Source organism: Corvus brachyrhynchos, unplaced genomic scaffold (assembly GCF_000691975.1).
Source record: "Corvus brachyrhynchos isolate BGI_N302 unplaced genomic scaffold, ASM69197v1 scaffold65, whole genome shotgun sequence".
Lineage (NCBI taxonomy): Eukaryota > Metazoa > Chordata > Aves > Passeriformes > Corvidae > Corvus > Corvus brachyrhynchos.
The window spans coordinates 2,915,987-2,921,268 of record NW_008238365.1 but is presented as its reverse complement, the minus strand read 5'-3'; the positions used below and the strand labels follow the sequence as shown (position 1 = coordinate 2,921,268).

At 59.5% G+C, this 5,282-nt stretch overlaps 1 protein-coding gene across 3 annotated transcripts in view; it reads right to left on the bottom strand.

Annotated features, from left to right (window-relative positions):
* Window positions 1-1,756, bottom strand: part of GJB3 (gap junction protein beta 3) — a 5,643-nt gene extending 3,887 nt beyond the window's left edge. Inside the window, exons 1-2 of one of the 3 annotated variants that reach the window (XM_017736144.1) lie at window positions 1,297-1,756; window positions 580-691 (exon numbers count right to left, since the gene is read on the bottom strand). The gene's annotated coding sequence lies outside the window, so the exon portion shown is untranslated. The other 2 variants (XM_017736145.1, XM_017736143.1) reach the window with 2 other exon arrangements.
* Window positions 1,757-5,282: the final 3,526 nt, after the last annotated feature.

Below are 5,282 nucleotides of genomic sequence, written 5' to 3'. Positions count from 1 at the left end.
AAGACGTGGCTGGGATGTGATGGCAAACTGGTGATCAGGGTCCTCTCACCCAGTGCACTGCGGTGTCCCAGGGCTGCAGGGACAGAACAGAATCTGGAGCACTGCCTGGAGCCCATGGAGCTGTCTGGGAGCCCGTCTTTGGCCGGGGCCACCCTGCAGCAAGCCCCGAACCTGTGGCTGTGCTCCCACACTTCTGGCCAAGGGACACACCAGGAAGGGTGGCTGAGCCGAGTGGCCCCAGGCTGGGGTCCCCGGCAGCGTGTGCCGAGTGCCAGGGCCGTGCCTCTGCCGATGCCCACACACCTTCCCCCACTACCCTGTCTGAAACCAGAACTTCCTCCCTGGCAAACCCTTGGTCGGGAGTCTGGGTGGGGGACAATCACTGTGTTCCCACCCAACCCTTGGATTTAAAATTGGGAGAGGGGAGCTGCTGTTCTGCCCCCGAAAGCTGGCGCTGATGGAACCTGCAGCCTCTGCAAGCCCCCAGAGCCTGTGCCCCCTTGCCAGCCTGCCAATTCACCCATGCCCCCATCCCTGGTGCCAGTGAGACCACCCAGCACTCACCTGCCCATAACCTACCTGCCCAGCACCCGTATGCCCGGTTCAGCCCAGCGCTGGCCCCAGTCATGGACCCGCAGTGGGGCAGGAAGGGGACGCGATCTCCGTGCCAAGCTCTGTGCCAATCCCCGTGCTGGGGGATGTGTGCAGCACCGTGTGAGTCCCACAGGCCCCCCCAGTGCTGGTTGGCAGCCAGACCGAGCAGGGCAGCGCTCAGGTGTGCTCAGCTGTGCCGGCAGTGCCGGTTTGCCTCCCGCAGAGCCCGGCACCCTTGCCAGCCCCCAGGATGCCAAACCCCTGCGTCACAGCTGGGTCCTGCCCCATGTGGGCGCAGGGCGTTGGACCTGACAGCACCCGGCTCCCACCTGGGGTGCAAACTCAGCAGAACCACTTTTCCTGGGGGGTCTCTGCCTCTTTTGGTCCCTGGGGAGGGTGGTGGGACCGAGGAGCAAGGTCTGGGGTGGCCATTGCTGCTCCTCGGGGTGCCATACCGTGCCATCCCCCTGCATCACCCCATGGGATGGTGACCCTGGCATGGCCTGTCAGGTCCTGACGTGGCACTGTGTGATGTTGGGATCCCCACCTTTGACCCCAGAGTCACAGCAGCCCCAGGTCCCACCTGCACCCCAATAACACCTTAACACAGGTCCCACCTGCACCCTGTTACACCATGGGGCTGTCCCCCCTCAACCAGCAGCTCCCTGGCAGCCCCCCAGTACCCTGTGCCCCAGGCAGTACCTGTCCAGGTGGGAAAGAGCTGGAGGAAGGTGTCTGGATCCGGGTGCCTCTGGGAGCAGGGAAGCTCCTTCCCAGCCGCAGCCCTCCTGCACGCCCAGGGTTTGTCTGAGGAGCTGAGTGTGCGAGAGGAGGGGAAGGTGGTTGGTTCACTTCCCAGTAACTGGGTGAGTCTGGCAAACAGCTCCCGGAGAGGTTCTTGTCTGCACACATGCACACGCACGCTTGGCTTGAACAACAAAAGCAGGTCAAATCCGGCAGGGAGATCAGCGGAGACGGATTCCTCCACAGGAAACACCAGCAGCTCCTTCCAGGTGATGTCCCATCCCCTGCAGGGATGGTCTGGGCACTGCAGACTCGGCAGCAAGAGCAGAGATCTCGCACCGTCCCCCAGCTGTGGGCCCACCAGCAGCCATTGCTCAGAGTCCCAGATTACGCAATTGTAACCCACTTTTAAAATGATTTTGCCTTAGTAATAGTTTTGCAACAGCTCATCGGTATCTCCAACCTACAGGAACTTGCAGCCACCGCCCTGGCGGGGCCGGTGTGGCCAGATGGGACCTTTCCCACAGAGCAGGGTGGCAGCGGGGTCCCCATGCAGTGGGACCCTGCCCTGCTGCTGCCTCACGCCGCACCCCCATGGGACCTGGGACGTGTCCCTAAGGGGGTGTCCCTCTCCCCAGAGCACCGGTGGCTCCCAGGAGGCTGAGTCAGCCGCATCCCACCGTCTGCCCCATGGATCAGCCCCAACAGATGCCTGTGCCGACGTAGCCGGGCAGGAATGTGCTTCCCTTCGCCTGCGGCTCACTCGGTCTCTTGAGTGCCTCGAGGCTTCCCTGGAATCCTCCGGCACACCCTGGGGCCGGTCAGCCGTGCTCTGAGCCTCACACAGCACCTCGCCAGGGCCATCCCTCCCATGGGGACACGTCTGAAGAGCCCCGGAGTGCTTAGTGCCCGGAGAGATTTGCTCCCTGCTCTCCTGGCAGACAAGGAGCCACTTGCCAGAGGCATTTTGGCTCCAGGAGGTCAAATGAAGCCAGTGAGGGTTTGCCAGGCTGGAGACACACAGGAATGGGAGCCCAGGAGACCCAAAGCAAACCCTGGTGGGAGCCTGGGGGTGCAGGACAGGGTGAGCCTGGAAGAGGGGGCAGACACGGGCACCCCCATCCCGGATGAGAGCCAAGCAGGGGCTCCGGAGCCTTCCCTCACCCGGAGCTGCCCGGATCAGGAATCTGAGCTATGTTGTTGCAGAGAGCTGGTGTGGCAGGAGCTCGGCAGGAATCTGGGGGCTCTGGCCTGTGAGATGAAAAACCCTGGAGAGAGGGAAGTTGACGAGAAGCACCAGCAGCTCTGGTTCCTTGCAGAGGCAGCTGCTCCCTGCCCCACGGCCAAACCCCGTGAGGGCCAGGTGAGGAGTGGGGCCGGATCACCCCTGGGCAGCCTCTTGCCTGCAGTTTTGGAATTTCAGGAGCGGCCATGTGGCCACGGTGAGAAAGTTCAGGTGCTTTTGGCACGGGCAGAAGATTTCCCTCAGGCTGCTGGGTGGGGAGTGGAAACACCCTGCGCTTTGCAGTGTTTTGAAATGCTGAGGTGGGTGGTTGGGTAACGTAAATCCATCGAAGGGCTCATCCCTGCACCCCCTCTACTGTCCGTCTGCCAGTGTGGGCACAGGGACAAGGTGCCAGCATGGTTCTGCAGACCTCAGCACCTGGGAGCCTCCAGGGATATGCCCAGGGCACGTCACGCTGCTGCCACCCTGCTCTGACACGGCAGGGTGACAGGTGAAAGGCCTCGGTGCCAGATGTGAGCACTGGAACACCCAGTGACTTAGAGAGGCCCAACCTTGGCTCCTCCATAAAGGAAAAACCCAAACAGTGGAGCAGGCAGGCACCAAACCAGCAGGGAAACATCAAAGTCCCTTTAAAAGGGTCTTAAACAGGGCATGGCAGGATTGTGCCTGCCAACAGCTGTCCCCCTCCAGGGCCACATCCCCAGGGATGAGACTCCCCCGCAAGAGCAGGGGCACAGGAGTCATGGGATCCTGGGAGCCAGCAGCCGGGGCTGGACATAAATCAGGGAGTTTCGCCTCAATTCCCAGCAAACAGGCGGGTTTTGGCCAGGGAAGAAAAAAGCCCAAGCTGGGAAGGCCAAGCTACCCCTGACCTGTGCACGCAATCCCCTCCACATCCCTGCCTGGGCTGGAGTTAGTGGTGGGTTTCTTTAAAATCCCCTCACCCCAAGATTTAGGAGGTCCTCTGGGACCCCGCAAGCAAATACAGGGAACTTCCTGTGTGATGATGCAAAATCTGGGAAATATTCAGCTTTTATTGTGGCACAACCCCTGGTTTGCTGACACTGGTACTGCCTCTGTGTCCCAGGAGGTGTCCCAGCATCCAGCCCCCTGTTTTTGCAGCACCAGTGGGGGGAACACATCAAAAGAAGCAGCCGAACGCTCCTGTTTTTCCGGCCAACTGCTGCCTATCCCAAGCCTGGATGGTGCAAGACACCCAGAGCTCTGCAATGTTTGCTCCGAGCATGACAGAACGGCACAACAACATCCAGCAACTGGATCTTCAGGTGTCTCGCAATGGGCAGCAGCTCCAGCTGTGCTTTGATGTGCAGAAGTGGGACAGGGTGGTTTTTCTGGGGCTCATCTCTGTCCCGATTAGCGCCTGCAGAGGGGAACACCTCGGGGTTTCACTCAGCAACCTGGAGCAGAAGCGGCCAACCTTGCTGGAAAACAAACAGCCCAGCCCATGCTCTTTCAATCGGGGCAATGGCTCGCACACAAAGAACAGCTTGTGTCCTCTGACATTACAGGCTTCATAAAGAAAACTTTCAGGTGGATAATCCAGCAACAGGAGTGGACGGAAGGAAGGCAGTGCCAGCACAGCTTCCCCTAAGAAGTGGAAAAAAATCTGTCTGTATTTCACCTTCTGCCTCTCTGTCCCCAGAGATCCCCAAACTCACTGGTGTCAGCACAAGGAGCTGCTGTGTGCTCAGACAGTTCTGTGCTGGTGGCCGGGATCTCCCCAGGGCTTCTCCACCATCCTCACCCTCATCAGTGGCTGGTTCATTCCCTGCCCTCCCACCCAGCAGTGCTGTAGCCCTGCCTGCTCTTGGCTTCCCTTCAGCCCTGCCTGTCCTCGGCATCCCCCTGGCCGCAGTGGCCCCTCTGCCTCCCCCTCCAGCACATCCAGCTGGTCCTCTCCCCAGGATGGGCGGTGGGAAGCTCAGTTTTGCCCACAGAGGGTCTCAGCTGGCTCACTGCAATGATCTGTCACTGAGAATGGCCTCAGCCACAAATGACACAGCAATGGTGTTCCTTCGCCCCCTGTGCCACTTCCTTTGGGACAGAGCCAGGGAGCGCTGGCACCGTGGCTGCTCATGGAAAAAACAATTATCACACCCTCTAAGTAAAGGAAAACCAGTAACAGATTGTGCTGCATGTTCAATGTTAATGTTACTTGTGAGTGCATTTGCCATGAAATTATTGTTAATTATTCATGCCAGCTAACGCTCAGCTCCCTTTGAAGGCCTCGGAAGTGGCAGCACTGTCCATGCAACGGCTGAACGCGAAGTATTACAACAATAAATGAGATCAGATTTTGCCATTTAATGTTATTGTTTAATCAGTGGTTGGGTGTTTTTCCTGTCCTGTGTTTGGCTGTTTTGCTCAGGTGTTTTCCCCCGGCCAGGCAGGATGATCCAGCAGCCCACGGCGGGCGCTGCCTGCCCGGCCAGATCCTCATGCCTGCACTTTGCCGCGGTGGCTGCGGCACCAGGGACCTGCTCTTGTCCCCACTCAACTAATGAATGTTATTAATGATGATTGCATCAGTCTGAGGTGGCCCTCTCACCCACTGAGTGGCTGAGGTAGGGTGATACATAGGAAGAGGGGTTTCCTGGGGGATCAGGGTGTCTGTCCTGGCTGGTACAGGCTCAGAGTCTGGGCACCACTGTCAGTTCACAGCTGCCCCGGAGCTGCT